At 43.7% G+C, this 16,846-nt stretch overlaps 1 long non-coding RNA gene across 4 annotated transcripts in view; it reads right to left on the bottom strand.

Annotated features, from left to right (window-relative positions):
• Nucleotides 1–16,846, bottom strand: part of LOC109265982 (uncharacterized) — a 56,794-nt gene that overhangs the window by 37,557 nt on the left and 2,391 nt on the right. For 3 of the 4 annotated variants that reach the window (XR_008421156.1, XR_002079453.2, XR_008421157.1), the window contains exon 2: nt 10,901–11,079. This is a non-coding gene — a long non-coding RNA (uncharacterized LOC109265982). Of the gene's footprint in view, nt 1; nt 85–10,900; nt 11,080–16,846 lie in introns of those variants that run through there. The other variant, XR_002079452.2, reaches the window with a different exon arrangement.

Genomic DNA, 16,846 nt, shown 5'->3' with positions numbered 1-16,846 from the left:
TTCTTTTTGAGTGCCAAGGTCAATGTTTGGGAGATCTCTTTCATTTTGTTGCTTATCTCAAGCCCACTCTAGCCAGAAGCTTGGCTGAAAAATAAATGTTTGGGAGATTTGTTTTATAAACTGCATTAAAGCACACCAAGTTAATATTGCCACGTATCTTCCTTTTCCCCAAATGTGGCCTTGTTTTGAAGCCCCACAAATAAAAGTTCACTGCTAAGGATAAGTTCAGAATGAAGGTCTCTTTACCCTGCCTCTTATCAAACTACAGTTTGTCATAGATTCGACCCTGACATTATGTGGTGAAGACTTTGTGTACATTTTGCTTTTACAGATAAGAAAAAAAATAAACAGGACAGAAAGGATGTTTGGAGTCTTGATTTTTTTTTTCTTTTAGCATTTATTGCTTATGGGACACGAAGCCATCCTTTCCTCTTTTGCTTCCCATTTTGTATATTTTTGTCTTTAATGAGACTATACACAGACTGCCTGAAAAATTCCATGATTCAGAAACAGAAGGCTGGCGGGTCTTTGGGATGATTTTAGGTATTTGAAATTGGTGATAAACTGCAGGATCTGGGCTTTGTCTAGGCAATCCTGAGATAGTGTCTACTGAGGTCTTAAGAGAAATAAAATTCATGGCAATAAAAGTCAATTCAGTAAAATCAGCTGAGGTGATTGATTCTTTTCCCCCACGAAATGAGCAGTTATTCGATCAGCTGCTCCTTGAGAAACAATGGTAGTGGCTACAGCTTTCCCAGGATTGTCTCAGTTTTGATTTATGGAAATCTACCTATCTCTAGACCTCTATCCAAAAAAGAGGATGTGAGCTCCTGGCAATGGACTTATACTTCAGGCTTTGTTGTCTAGCTCCCACCACAAAATGTCTTCTTCATGCAGGAAGATACATGGGAGTTTAGTTTGAATGGTATATACCCAACTCTGAAGGGTACCTCTGCTACAGAGAACATGGCTTCCAGGTGGTTCTAACAGGAGGCACATTCGTGTCATCACGGATGGCCCTTTCATGGTGAATTCATTTCCTCCTGCTGTTGTAACAATGACCACAAATGCAGGGGCTTTATTCTCTTAGAGTCTTGAGAACTGTAATCAGGCCGACTGGGATAAATCAAGGTGTGAGCAGAGCTGATTCCTTCTGGAGGCTTTGAGGGGATCATCCGTCCCCTTGCCTTTCCAGCTTCCAGAGGATGCCCACATACCCTGGCTTGTGGGCCCTGCTTGACATCACCTGCACCTTCTGCTTCTGTCTTCACATCTCCAGCTACTCACTCTGATCTCTTGCTTGTCCCTCTTAAGGACCTTTGTGATTACATCAGTCCCACCTGGATGACCCAGGATGGTCTCCCCGTCTCAAAAACCTTAACTGAATCAAATCTACAAAGTCCCTTTTGCCATATAAGGTAACATTCACAGTTTCTGGGGGTTAGGATGCAGCCATCATGGGGAGGCCATCATTCAGTCCACCACACATGGAACCACAGCGTATTCTAGTCCTTCAAGGCTGGATGAATCTATCAAGTCCTTATTAAGCTGTATATCGAGCAAAATAGTATAAGACACACTTTCTCTCCTTTGGTAATCGGCAACTCAATGGGGGAAGTTAGGACAAACATGGATAAAATGGTGCTGAGCACTTACTGCTTCATGGAGCACCTCTGCCCGCCCATAAGAATAGCTCTGCAAAAGCAGAAGCCCATTTAGCTCAAGACGTCAGGGAGAACTTCACAGGAGAGGTTCTCTTGAAAGACAGCTTTAGTCTCTGGCAGAAGATTGCTAAAGGCTGTCATTTCATGCAAAAGGACAGGTCACAGACATGGTAGTGGCCAGCAAGGGGATGCCCTTGACTGAAGGGCAAGGTTTTTACTGAGCATCCATGGAAGGCTACATTGATAGATGTCAAGAAGAATTGATCAGATGGGGGTAAAGAATTGAGTGTTACCTTGTTCTTGAGCCGAAGCGTAGAGAGCAGAAGCCTCAGATGATGCAATACAGTTATGGGGGCGGTGGGGGGGGGGGTGGTGGTGGTGAGCCTGAAGAATGGCCCCTGAAAGGCTGTGGGATTAAACCAATCCAAACTTCCCATAGCTTCAGGAAGAGAGGATCTCAGGCCCCAGATCTGACTTCTGTGGTAGATCTTGCCCACGGTCCCTGTGCGGTTCACATGCGTTCTCAGGTGGTATCTGTTTCCAGCTGTGGTAGGCACCTACCCCCCCCCCCCAATCAAATACAGGGTGCCCTAGACCCCCCTGTTCCTCATCAACACCCTGGGTCAGGGCAGCTCTCCTTGAAAGGGGCAGGAGGAGCATGGTGGTGGTGAGGGGAGGGTTTGGGCAGACGCAGGGTGTAAATAAATGTATGAAGCCATTTTGGTTGACCTCCCAGGCCATGGAGGATGTCAAAGCCTGCCGGTCATTCTCTTGGGGGAATTCCTGTGTTCATGTATCCATTTGTTTGTCATTTGACAAAGAATGTTGAGCATGTACTATGTCCCACCCTATGTCTCTCTCACGGAGCTTTCAGTTTGGTGGGAGAGACAGACCTTAATCAAAGGATTACAGCAGTACCATGGATCAGAATTGTGGTAAGGATCCCGGGAGGAGGCCCGTGGTGTCACAGGGAACTTGTAAGGGGGGGCGTGTGAGCTGGTTGGGGCGTGTGAGTGGCTTGGGGAGGGCTTTCTAGATCCCATATGGCTTCACTTGTCCTACTCAAATACTCAAATGTCACCTCCCCAGAGAGGTCTTCTTGACCACCCTATCTCAACTATCGCTGCTATTTTTTTTTTTTTTTAAATTAAAGCTTATTTATTTATTTTGAGAGAGAGAGAAAGCAGGAGTTGGGTAAGGGGAGGGAGGGAGAGAGAATCCCAAGCAGGCTCTAAACTGTTAGCGTGGAGCCTGACATGGGACTCAAACCCATGAACCGGAGCCAAAGTTGGATGTTTAACTGACTGGGCCATGCAGGTGCCCCTCAACTATCACTGCTCTTAATCTCTACCATGGATCAGCTGGCTGCGCTGTGTTTACTATGATCTAACATGTGATTATACACACACGCACACATATACACACTCACACATACTCATATACATTCACATATGCACGCTTGCCCCCATTAAATTGTGAGCTCCATGAGGGCAGTAGCATAGTCTATTCTGTTCATGCTCTATCCCCTGCGTCAAGAAGAGTGCCTACACCAACAACTGTTTGTTGACTGAGTGACTGATTGAGATTGCATAAATGAATTGAAATGAAGTGAGTTGAGATCTTTAGGGGGATAGGAGGCATCAGAATATAAAGGGTTGGGGGCTGTAGAGAGGGATTCAGGCTGAGGAAATGTCATGGGCAAAGGATCTGTGCTGGAGGGAGTATGGCACTGGAGGGAGTTCAAAGACATCACTGATTTATTCGCAAGTTATACTGACTACCCATATACGCTCAGAACTCTCCCAGACCCTGAGAGTAGAACACTAAGACTAGATCCCTACCTTCAGAGCTTAGAAATTTGGTGGGAGAGGTATGCAGGCAATAAGCCAGCATACATTATATGCATATATTCAAATGTAATAACATGTCAGGTAATGATAAATGATGTGAAGTAGAATAGAGAATGGGCTAGAGAGTAGATGAGCAGAAGGTGGGGGGTTTTTAGTCAGAGAAAGCCTCTCAGAGGTGGTGATGCTTGAACAGGGCCCTGAATGAGAGACGGATTAAGTGAGACCAGGGGAAGGACTGGTCAGGCCAAGGAGGGGGTCCGCACAAAGGCCCAGGGGCAGGATGGCATCAGGGAGGGGGTCTTGAGGAGGCAGGAAGAAATGTACTGGGTGGTTCTGAACGGGAGAGTAGCAGCTTCTGATTTCGTTTTTAAAAGAGGATTGTGGCCGCTGGGTGGGGATCTGCCTTAAGGGCTCAGAGGGACAGCAGCCGGGTCACTCTGCAGTGGGCCGGACAAGAGACGACGCTGGCTGCCTGGATGGGGGGAGTGGGCTGCTACAGAGGACTGGGTTAGAGAGACTCCGAAGCAGGACAGGTGGCTATTTAGGCTTGCCGCGAACCGGATATAGAGACACGGGGCTCTCTCTTGAGGTGCAAGTGACCACAAATACCCTTTATTAAGCTGATTGACAGAGGGGCTGGTTAGCAGGGGGGTTTTGGGGGGCGGTAACCAAAAGTCATCTCTTGGATGTATTAACTTAGAGCCTTCTGTGCACTTCCAGCTGGGGAATCAGACACTTTGGGTGGAGCTCAGGGGAGCGGCTGGATCTAGGGGTGCAAAACTGGGCAGTGGTGCCATAGAGACAGAATCTGAAGCCACGAGGAGCTGCAGTCACCAAGATACCCCGTGGAGATCTGAAAGGAGGTGAGGTGAAGGATCCGCTAGAGACCCCAATATTTAGAGGCCCAGAAGAGAAGGAGCCCGTGTGGTGTGAGGGAAAGCAAGCTCCTGAGGTGAAGAAAATGCTCCACGTTTGGGGGGACGGAGCATAGACAGCGGAGGGGGGTGGTGCAGGGCCAGCAGGGCATGCGCCAAAGCCAGGTGAGAAGAATAGTCTTGACCTTGATTCAAAATGGTACCGTCTACATCCAGAGAGCTCACTGACCCTACTCGTAAAACCCAGCTCCAGATTCTTTCTGGCTCTTTCTAAAACTCCAGTGGTCCTGAGAGGCAGTGGAGGGTAACAGACCAGAGCTTCAAGGATCTCGCCGGCAGTCAGTGTCGGGGGGCGGGTGGGGGGGGTGGTGGTGATGGGTGAGTGGGAGGGGGGTGGCATCAGGCCCTCACACCTCCTCCTCCAACGAGCAAGACCCACTCTCACCCCGTGGCCCTCTGCAGACCATGCAGGCCCGGGTGGAAAAGCAGGCCAGCGACGTGGGCTCCCTGGGCCTCATTTTTCTCAAACGTGAATTGGGCATGATAATACTAGCTCTTAACTTGCAGTGTTGTGATGAGGGTTAAAGGGCCTGCCAGACAGTAACTGTTAACTACGGGCATATTCAAGGATGATGATTTGCCATCCCTTCAAAGAAGTCAAAAATTCTGCCACACACCCTGAAAATAGCTATAAAAGAGAAATTCTAGAAATTTTGAAGACTGGATTAGAGGTAGTCTAGCCTCCTGAAATAACCGTTTGGAAGAAGGCAGCACTGAATCAACGTGAGGATGGAAATGTGCTCTTGAGTCAGAGGTCTAGCCGGACTCTCAGCTCCCCCACCCAGCAGATGGTTGGCCTTGGACGTGACGCTTGACTGCTTTCCGCCTCAGTGTCCTGGTTGTAAAGTATCACAGCACGCGTGACTCCCTCACGGGGTATATGAGCACCTAACACGACAATGCACATAGAGTACTCTGCACAGTGTCCCGCACACAGCAAGCACACCATAAATACTGCAGTTAAGGGGTGCCTGTGCAGCTCAGTCAGTTAAACATGCAACTTGGGCTTCGGGCGTGATCTCGCGGTTCATGAGTTCGAGCCCTGCGTCGGGCTTTCTCTCTGCCGTCAGCACAGAGCCTGCTTCAGATCCTCTGTCTCCACCTCTCCCTGCCTCTCCCCCCACTTGTGCTCTTTCTCTCTCAAAAACAAATAAACGCTAGAAAAAATTACCATGAGCTCTCGGAAAATATCAGTATATAAGTTATTACAATGTGACAATCCTTTATTGTCATGCTTCCTTTACATATGGCCTCCAGATCATCCAATTTATTTGCAGCTTTCCCCCAGATTAAATGGAAGCATAGATCAGGTTACATTTGAAGTCTGCTGAATTCGGTCTTAAAGGAGCCTTCAAAGGCGTGTCAGAGCTATCGTTTGGTTTGACTCCTCATCTCCAGGCTTGCCTGGCTTCTGTATGTGATTTGTAAAGGTAAACTTGTCTTCACTTTGCAGTTCCTGGAGTTCCACCCCCTGAAAATCACAGCTCCGTATTACATTGAGGGGAACTGCTGTTTGGGGAAGACAAACGACATTTTCATGATTAATCCATGCCTTGGGAACCAGTCCCAGAGGGAGGACTGAGAGCTGAGTCCAGTCTTCTGAGCTGTGTTCCTCCACTCGATCTGGATTTGTGACCATTCAAAGCCACATACCATGGCCTCCCTACAGCAGAACAATGATACAGCAGGCTGTTGGTATGTGATCATTTGGCCACATGGTGGCACTTCACGCCTAGTAATTCTGTTGGTCCTCTTTCCCTAGCCCTGAAGGTTTGAAATAAAAAACAGAAAGAGAAAGAAGCATGCCCTCTTAGAATGGCACAGGCACCATTGCCAGAAAGCACAGGGTTCAATGAGGAAAAGGCTCAGCTCTTGCCATTTTCCTCAGTTCTAAGGGGAAGGCTCTGGTCCCAAATGGAAAGACCAAGAGTTCTACACGCAAGAGCCCATTTTCCAGGTTTTGTTTTTGTTTTTTTCCCCCACAACACTGCACTAATTCCAGGTCCAAAGTAAAATGTCATCTACCAGTGTAGCAGATGAAAGAAAGGGGGCCCCCATGGGCCAGAGTTTGACTTTCTTAGAAAAAGATTTTTCTGAAGATACCACCTGACTTCAAGACAGCCCTCAGCTGCTGAAAAAAGGAATGGGATTATTACCCACCATTTTAATTCTATGACTTAAGGATCTAAAAATAAATAAATAAATAAATAAATAAACAAATAAACAAATAAATAAAATAAATAAATAAATAAATAAATAAATAAATAAAAACCAAAAGGGATTATTACCTACTATTTTAATTATTTTCTTGGAGGTTATAGAGACTTGGGCCTGAGTTTGAATACCAGCTCTGACATTAACTAGTTTTGGAGCCTCAAGGAAGCTACTTAACTTTCTCTATACCTCATTGTTGTCACTTTTAAGGGAGTTCATGATAAAAGGACCTACCTTATAGGATTGTGGTAAGAATGAAATAATATTAAATGGAACCAAATGAGATTGCCAGTATTCAAGTCTTTGGCCCACAGGAACAGGAATTTCATGTAGTTCATGCTTGGGCACATAGTGAGGCTTGGTAGAGTGAGCTATTACTATCACAGCTTGCATGACAAGAAGTCAACAAGCACTTATTGTGAACATTTAGAAATAAACCATGACAAATGAAAATGGAAGCATAGCATAAAAGTTCTTGTGGGATGCAGCAAAAGCAGTACTAAGAGGGAAGTTCATAGCAATAAATACCTACATCAAGAGGCAAGAAAGACCCCCAGTAAACAACATAACTCTATGACTTAAGGATCTAGAAAAAGAAGAACAACTGAGCTTAAAGTTAGCAGAAAAAAGGAAATAATAAAGATTAGAGCAGAAATAAATGAAATAGAAAATGGAAAACAAAATAGAAAGATTAACCAAACTGTAAATTGGTTCTTTGAAAAGATAAACAAAATTGACAAAGCCTTAACTAGACTAACCAAGGGGGAAAAACGAAAGGGCTCAAGTCAACAAAATTCTAAATGAAACAAGAGACATTACAATCAATACCACAGAAATTCAAAGGGTCATAAGAGATGACACAAATAACTGTATACTAACAAACTAGACAACCTAGAAGAAATGGACAAATTCTTAGAAATATACAACTTAACTGAGACTGAAGAAAGAAAGGAATAGAATAGAAAGAAATGAAGAAATAGAAAATCTGAATAGACCAATTACTAGTAAGGAGATTAAATCAGTAATAAAAATTCTCCTAATGGAGAAAAGCCCAGGGCCCAATGGCTTCACTGGTTAATTCTACCAAACATTTAAATAAAAATTAACAACAACATTTTCAAACTCTTCTAACATATTGAAGAGGAGGGAACACATTCAAACTCATTTTATGAGGCCAGCACCATCCTGATACCCAAACCAGAAAAGGACACTATTAGAAAAATACATACATACATACATACATACATACTACAGGTCAATATCCTTGATATATATAGATGTAAAAATTATCAATAAAATATTGGCAAATTGAATTTAGCAGCACATTAAAAGGATCATACACCATGATTAAGAGGGATTGATTCCTGGCATGCAAGTATGGTTCAAAATATGCAAATCAATATGACACATCAAATTAATAGATTGAAACAAAAGAATTATATAATCATCTCAAGAGACACAGAAGAAGCATTTGAAAAATTCAACATTCATTCATGATAAAATCTCTTAACAAATTAGGACAGGAGGAATATATTTCAACATAATAAAGGCATATATGAAAGACCACAGCTAACATCATGCCCAATGGTTAAAGGCTAAAAACTTCTTTTAATATCAGGAACAGGACAAGGATATCCACTCTCAACAGTCTTCTTCAACATCGTACTGAAAGTCCTAGCCATAGCAACCAGGCAAGAAAAAGAAATGACAGGTAAAAATATGTAAATAAAATAATAATAATAATGATAATAATAATAATAATAATAATAATAATTGGGAAATTATAAAGAATAAAAGGAAATAAAAGGGATTCAAATGGAAAGGCAGAAGTAAAATTGTGTTTATTTGCAGATGATATTTTATATATAGAAAATCTGAAAGACTCAACTAAAAATCTATTAGACTTAATCAATGAATTCAGTAAAGTTGTAGGATATAAAACTAGCATACAAAAATCAGTAGCATTTCTATATGCTAACAATAAATTTTCTGAAAAAGAAATAAATTCATTTCATTTACAATAGCACCAAAAATAATAAAATATATAGGAATAAATTGAAAGAAATGAAAGATCTCTACTTTGAAAACTACAAGACACTGATGAAAGAAATAAAAAAAACACACAAATAAATGGAAAGATTGACTATGTTCATGGATTTGAAGAAATAATACTGTTAAAATGTGAATACTACCAAAACCCATCTATAGATTCAATGAAATCCTTGTCAAGATTCCAATGGCATTTTTTACAAAAGTAGAAAAACACTCCTAAAACTTACATGGAACCACCAAAAACCCCAAATTGCTAAAGAAATCCCAAGAAAGATGAGAACAGGAGGCATCACACTTCCTGACTTCAAGCTCTACTATAAAGCTATAATCATCAAAACAGTATGATATTGGCATAAAAACAGACAAATAAGCCCATGAAACAGAATCAAGAGCCCAGAAATAAACCCAAGCATGTATAGTCAACTGATATTTGACAAGGGAGCCAAGAGTACTTAATGGAGAAAAGACAGTCTTTTCTATAAATGGTGCTGGGATAACTGGATATTCACATGTACAGGGATGAAAATGGATCTACATTCCACACTACCCACAAAATTTACTCAAATGGATTGAAGACTTATATGTAATACCTGAAATCATGAAACTCCTAGAAGAAAACATAGGAACAAAGCACCTTGACATGGGTCTTGGTGATAATGTTTTTAGATGTGACATTTAAAATCCTTAAACACAAACAACAAAATAAAAAATGAACAAGAGAAATGACATCAAACTAAAAAGCACAGCAAAAGAAGTCATCAACCAAGTGAAAAGACAGCCTGCAGCATGGGAAAAAATATTTGCAAACTATACATCTGATAAAGGGTTAATATCCAAAATATATAAAGAATTCATACAACTCAATAGGAAAAAACCCAAGCAATCCAATTAAAAAATGGGCGAAGGATCTGAAGAGACACTTTGCCAAAGAAGATGTATAAAAGGCCAACAGGTACCTGGAAAGATGCTGAACACCACTAAACAACAAGGAAATGCAAATTAAAACCACAGTGAGGTAGCACCTCATGTCTGTTAGAATGGCTATTATCAAAAAGACAGGGGGTGATAAATGCTGGCGAGGATGAGGCTAATGGGAACCTGTAGAGCTGCAGTGGAAAACAGTATGGAGAATCCTCAAAAAATTAAAAATGGTACTACCAAATCATCCAGCAATTCCATTTCTGGGAATATATCCAATGGATATGAAAACAATAACTTGAAAAGATAACTGAGCCCTGCTGTTCATAGCAGCATTATTTACAATGGCCAACTCATGGAAACAACCTAAGTGTCCATCAATGGATGAGTGGGTAAAGAAGTTGTGTTGTGTATACACACACACACACACACACACACACACACCCTGGAACATTACTCAAACATTAAAAACAAGGAAATCCTAACATTTGCAAAAACATGGATCGTCCTAATATGGCATTAAGCTATGTGAAATAAGCCAGACAAAGAAAGACAAATACTGTATGATCTCACATATATGTAAAATCTTAAAAACAACAACAACAAAAAACAAACCTCCTAGAAAAAGAGATCAGACTTAATGATTACCAAAAGTGGAGGATGGAGGGAGGCGAAACTGGAAGAAGAAGGTGGTCCAAAGGTACAAATTTCAGTTATAAGATAAATAAGCACTAGGGGTGTAAGTTACAACATGATGATGGTAATTAACACTGCTAGACAGCATATAGGAAAATTGTTCAAGGATTATATCCTGTGAGTTATCATCACAAGAAGAAAATTGTTTTCCTTTTTTATTTTCTTCTTTTTATTGTATCTCTATGAGAAGTGGCTGTTAGCTGACCCTATTGTGGTGATCATTTCAGATGATATATAAATCATCCCATCACGCTGTATACCTTAAACTTCTATTGTGATGTATGCCAATTATTCCTCAATAAAACTGCCAAAAAAAAAAAAGCCATCACCCTGTCTTCTGGAAATATTTCCCTGAAGATTCTTATTGCTAAGTACCCTATTGCTGCCGTATGCCAAAATTCCAAATATGAAAATATGCCTGAAAGAAATCTGGCTCTGTTTCACAGCCCTACCTGTAGCCAAGTAATCTCTACCTCAGGCTGTCAATGAGATATTAGTCCCACTGGGAGGAAATCAAGGCCAACGGCGCGGCACCCATGGTGTGAGTAAAGGAAAGCGATGCAGAACTCACCCCTCCGAGAGAGCACCCTGTACCTTGGGCTGATACCGAAATTCCTCCTCGGTCTCTCTGATGCACTCCCATCAAAGTTTATCTCTTCTATGTTCCAGTGCCTCTTAGCAAGCCAGGTGAATACTAGCTAATGCCAGTTTCTCCCTCTTGGGCTCACCAAAAGTAAGGCAGCTACACCCCTAGAAATGCAAAAACAAACACAAACCAGATGATGGTGATAGTTTATCAGAGAAAATCTTCCTCCCACATCCTCTTTCCTTTGCTTCTTGCAGATCTTTCCTCAAACTGTACAGATTGGTCTAGTAAACTCCCTATGGTATCTCACCTTCCCCCTTGTCATGGGCAAAATGGAAACTTGTGCTTCTCATTACACATAAGTCACAGACTGCAGACCACAAGAGATGAGAGTGTCTTACAGGGCTTCATTGTGTATCACAGAAGATGTGTAAAGGAGCATGCATTTGCAGACAGACGTCTAACTTGGGGAATGAGTTTCTTCAATGCACCAAATGGGCTAAAAGTTAAGAAGCCAGATGCAGAAGAGAACATGCTGCATGACTTAATTTATAGGAAGTTCTGAAGTTCAAGAGCCAGCAAAACTAACCTATGAGGATCGTCAGAACAGTAATTGCGGGTGGTGGGGCTGATTGAGAAGGTATGAGGTATGTGATGCTGGAGAAGGTTTGTCTTTTTATGTCGGTGGGATTCTGTGAACTACACAGGTGTAGACACTTGTCAAAGCTCACAGAACTGCACCCCGAAGACCAAAAGAAATAGCAGTGAGAAGTGGCCCCCAGAACGACAATGACAGGGTAGGAGCCCCTTTTGTCATGGAAGAGAGGAGGGAAGTTCCTCACTGGGCTGTCGATGCAGTTGAAAAACATATAAAACGTCAGCCAACTTTCCAGGCAGTTTCAACATCCAGGGACGTTTTTCTCCACACATACACTGCCTATGTCTTTTCAAATGTTTACAGAGTATTTACAAAAAGTAGTCCTTTGGGTGGCGGTTGTAATTAGGAAAACTGGCAGTGAAAATTAACACATACCATACAAGAGAGATAATCGCTTCACTGCCATATACAATATTATTATCAAATGGTATTCGCCAAGGAATCCAATTGGTCCATACAAGCTCAATCTCGTTGTTCTAGGAAAGATCGCCCCTTCCTTGTTACCCTTGAGGACGAAGCTGCCACAGCCCACGAATGATATGCCATATGGCACTTAACATCAGAATCGGAATGAGCTTGTGCTTTTTGTGTGAGATACTGAAATTTATTAGAAAATCAGAAAGCCTAATTTCCACCAAGTTCCTGAGACCTGCCATCTGCTGCGTGAGAAAGAAAATGGAGATTTTTTTTTTTTTAACCATTTACTTATTGTGAAATGTAAGAGTGCTGGCGTGTTTGAAAAAGCAGGGTTGAGGGCTGGGGGTGCAAAAGAGAGAGCCAGAGCAAGCCCACTTGGCAGGGGAGAAAGAAGACTGTCAGCTGAATGGTGGCAGAGGCTTGGGAAGCATAATTATGGAAATCACCTCTTCCAGAGCCTTTTTTTCTCCTCCTGAGCACATGTTCCTTCCACACAGGAATAGCACAGAGAAAGGGCAGCTTTTGAGAACAAGCAGTCTCCATTGCAGAAAGGAAGAAGAAGGGTCTTAAATAAGTACCCGTCTGTCTATTAGGTCTTTCCATAGAGGGGATAGTGTGAGGAAGACAGGAGGAGGGTGACAGACAAGGGAGCCCAAAAGGCCTACTGGGTGGGGAGGCAAGGAGAGCTTTCTAAGGGGGCTGCAGAAAGAGGGGGAGGCAAGACGGGAGATGGATCTGAGTGGGGGTGGGGAAGGAGAGCCTGCTGAGAGGGGAGGGATCTTTCAACATCGTTTGGAATTTGACTGTATGTGTTGGGTGTTGGGGGTACAAAGATAAAGATGCTTTGTGCTTTAAGGAGGGCATGCCAGATGTCTGGGCATTCGTTTCAGAGGAACGCCTCCGCCCCTGGCATGGTAGGCTCATGAGATGCTGCCATGACATGTGTCACATCCATGTGGCTGTCCTACACCCTCGGTAGAGCAGAGCAGTGCAACCTCAAGGGCTTACCCAACCCCTTGATCCTGTTGTATTTATTTCTACTCTTGTTTTTACACCAAAGCTGGCGAGTCTATGGGAACTGCCGTAAGCAGTTCACCCTGGACGTGGTTGGTGACTGTGTTTCTCACCTCTGATCACAACCCTGAGGAAATAGACGCCCTAGGAAATTGGTTACCAGAGCCTGAACGGAGTGGGGATGGGGAGGCAAGTAAGACTCTAAGGCACCAGGGAATCTCATGTTATATTATAGAGTCAAGTTCTGGTCAAGGCAGGGCCATTTTTGGACCAGGTCCAAGGGGGTTTAATTAAAGAAGAACTAAAAAGAACTCTCAAAAGGTAATGCCATCTGCAAGGCAGTCTTCCAGCGGGATCCCAGGGGCATCCTGAAAGTCGGGTTCAGGGTTCTAAGAGTGGTCTGGGGTCACAGGGCCCCCTGACCGGCCACCTGAGAACACACCCCCATCTCAGGCTCTGTACTCCGGAGGTGCTCACCGTGGTGACACCACACAGATAGATGACTGTGATCTGTCACCTGAAAGGATGAATGACTTAGCAATAGCCTCCTGGGCTTCCGGAATCCTGGCCTCCCACTTAGGCCAAGCTAGGAAAGGATGCGTCAGAGAGAATTAGATGCCAACTTCTCCGTGGGGGAACCGGGTGGGAGAGGGAGCCAAGTAAGGTTTTGAGTTTGCAGCAAGATGAGGTGGGAAGCAAAAATTAGTCCCAGAGCCCAGCATGATGAGGATGTGCTCATCCTCGGAGCCTTCTCCCACATGAGGGGGGCAGACCGGTGAGGGCTGTCACCTCCCCCGGGGGCCCTGCGGGGCTCTGCTGGCTCTGGGCCCTGGGGCTCCGAGCTGCCGGCATGGTGCTGTTTTGTGTTGGTACCTCTGGGAGAAGTTCAAGTTTCAGGCCGAATCCCCAAGGAATTAGTAATGGGGTTATGCACCCCGCGGGGAACCCGGCTGCGGGTCCCATGCAGCAGCTGGCAGGGGCAGCCTTACTTTTTGCTCCCTTGGTGACTAAGAACTCAACAGTTAGCTCCTTGCCTGAAGGCCAGTGAGCAGCTCCTGATTTCCCTGTGGATGCCCAGACGCTACAAGACAGGCTTCTGGGGTTGCCAGGGGTTCTTGTGAATGATTGGGGGTTGCCTGATAGTCAGGAGCTTGGCGGTCCCCCACGACTGCTTTTGCCTGAAGGCAGCTGCTGCAGCAACATGGTAAGACCCTCTCAGCATCCTCTGTCCTCGCTTCCCCTCGGCTTCTATTTGTTGAACACCGATTGTTATCTAAGAAAAATGGCTATCATTTCCTGAGCATTCGCTACGTGTTAAGTGCCTCACCCCTATGCTCTCATTTAATCCTTGCTACAACCCATTGAGGAAGGGGCCGCTGTTATCCCATTTTCCAGAGGAAACAACCGCGGATGAATGAGATTTGCTGAAGGTCCAGGGTCAAGCCGCTGCTAAAATGTGGGGGTGGCTATCCACCCGGGTAGCTGGAATCATCGCTCTATAATCCTAAGAATAGTACTGCAAGAGAGTAAGCACTATTATTTCACTTTAGCTCTTAAGCAGACAGGGCTCAGAGAGGTTAGGTAATTTACCCAAAGCCACGAAGCTGTAAGGCCCAGAGACTGAAAGCCATCTGGCTCCAGAGTGCAAGCTATTTCCTCTAAGCCGCACCCCCTCTCTGGGCTGAGGCTGTATTACATGATGGGGCTCCCTCCCCCAGCCAACAGATGGCAGGCCCGGGGAGCTGGATTGGATATGGAACATGCAGAGATCTTTACAGGAGAAACACTTAGCTAAACTTAACATTTTCTGACTTTTTTAAAAAAGGAAACGATTACTTCTTTTGAGCACTGATGTTTCTTAAAGGTACCATAGCTACTATCCGAGCGGCCCTCAAAAGATTTGGATGCCACCAGCCAATGAGCGTCCCGACCTGCTTGACGATCTAACTAGTTTAATGGTGGTAGTTCCTGAGTGTTAGAGAATTTGGGTGCTATTTGTCATTCTCCCCCATTCGAATCGGGCCCTCCAATGTATGAAGAGTATGTCTTAGCGAGACTATCTGTGAGCTGGTGTGTGAGAAGCAAATACAAAAGACCTCTGACGTGTGCAGGGCAGAACCAGCCTGTTGTTTGTCTCTTTTTGGTCTCTCCAGGGGCAGAGACAGTCCTCCGATGGTAGCATTTAAGGGAAAGGCATATTTATAACTAGCAGAGGGTGAGAGGGCTGCTCTTTGACCTAAATGCTCGGAGCCCCCAAATGCTTATCTATGCCACTGGCTTCAGAGACCATTGAACGCCTAAGACCAAGTGCTGAAGTGCATGTCCCAGTGACCCTAAATTCCCTGAATTTTGAGATACATTATCCCACACGGTTATAACCCACCAGCAGACCTCTGGGTTCCCTTGTGCCTTGGTTTTCTTTGTCATACACTAGGAGGCTTAGGCAGCAGGCAAGATATTTTCATTGGCCTCCGCACTCTTCTGCAAACATTGCTAGGATAAACAGTTGCTATCTTTGTTAACATTGAATTGATTTTAAATGCCTGGAGGTATTTAAAAATTTTCATGGCTTTCAAACTCGAGGCTTTCATTCAGTACTTATTTTTTCTATAAGAATGTATCAAATATCTACTCCGTGTCAGGTACCATCTTGGTACTTTAGTTGAAATACCGATCAATTACACCTACACCCCGAGGAACTTATAATTTAGCAAAGGAGAGGGGAAAATATATGTAAAAATGATGTGCGTGTGTGTGTGTGTGTGTGTGTGTGTGTGTGTGTGTGGGAGGGTTGATAGATACGTAGATAAATAGGAAATATGTATGTGCACATGCGATATGACATAATATAACATACATAACATAACAACCCTGTGGTGATGACGACAAGGAGAGTCCAGCGGTGAATTTGGGACACAGGGAACGCCAGCCAGTATCTGACAGAGGAACAGGGATGGGTTCTAGAGACAAGGCAACAACCGAGCCAAGGCTTGCCACAGAGTGACTGAGCAAAAGGGCAGGAAACACCATCAGAGAAGTGCCCTCCGTGTTTGGGGAGAAGAGAAAGGCATTTTGGGTAAGCCTAAAGCAGCAGTGGTAGGGATAATGGAAACATAAATTCAGAGGCTTCTAGAGAGTGTTTTGAATGGCAGACTGCAGAGTGGTCTTGTAAATGAGTCACACACATGTGGTGGACAGGTAGAGCCAAGAAGAGATGGAGTGAAGGGAAAAGACTACAGTTTGCTGTGGAACTGAAAACACAGCCAAGCATGGTGTCCATTCCGTTTCCAGAAAGAACTGTTAGAGCTCAGACCCCTCTCCTTCCTGTTGGCACTGGCCTCTTTTCCTTTAAGAAATCCCCATATATAAACCTCCAAACTTATAAGTCTTGGGCCTGATATTTGTGAGAGAGATTCTCACAAATATTTGTGAGAGGATTCTTTATTTTATGAAGATTTTTTTTAAATGGAATTCCCTTGATGTTTTCAAATATAATCCAGTCGCCACAGCCCTTAGTTTAGGTGTCCCCATGCTGTGGAGACGGGTGGCCTACATGGGCTGCACTGCCCTTCACCAGGCAGAGGTATTTATAAGCCCTTTTTTTATTTAAAAAGTTTTTTTTTTTATCTGAAGAAGGGAAAAAGGAAGATAACAGATTAAGGGGCACACCAGGTAGAAAACTGTTAATCCCATTGTTCTTTCTTCATTATTGTTTTTATCCTCTCTTTATTTTCCTTCACATTTTATATCTTCTTCCACAAACATGCCCATCCCTAACTTACTTTTATAAAGAAAATTGTCCTTTCACTGCCTTTGTGAAATGATATGACACGAGTGCCCTT

The sequence above is a fragment of the Panthera pardus genome, unplaced genomic scaffold, assembly GCF_024362965.1.
Source record: "Panthera pardus isolate Hobbes unplaced genomic scaffold, ASM2436296v1 HiC_scaffold_1, whole genome shotgun sequence".
Taxonomy (NCBI): Eukaryota; Metazoa; Chordata; class Mammalia; order Carnivora; family Felidae; genus Panthera; species Panthera pardus.
This window is presented reverse-complemented; position numbering and strand designations above follow the sequence as displayed.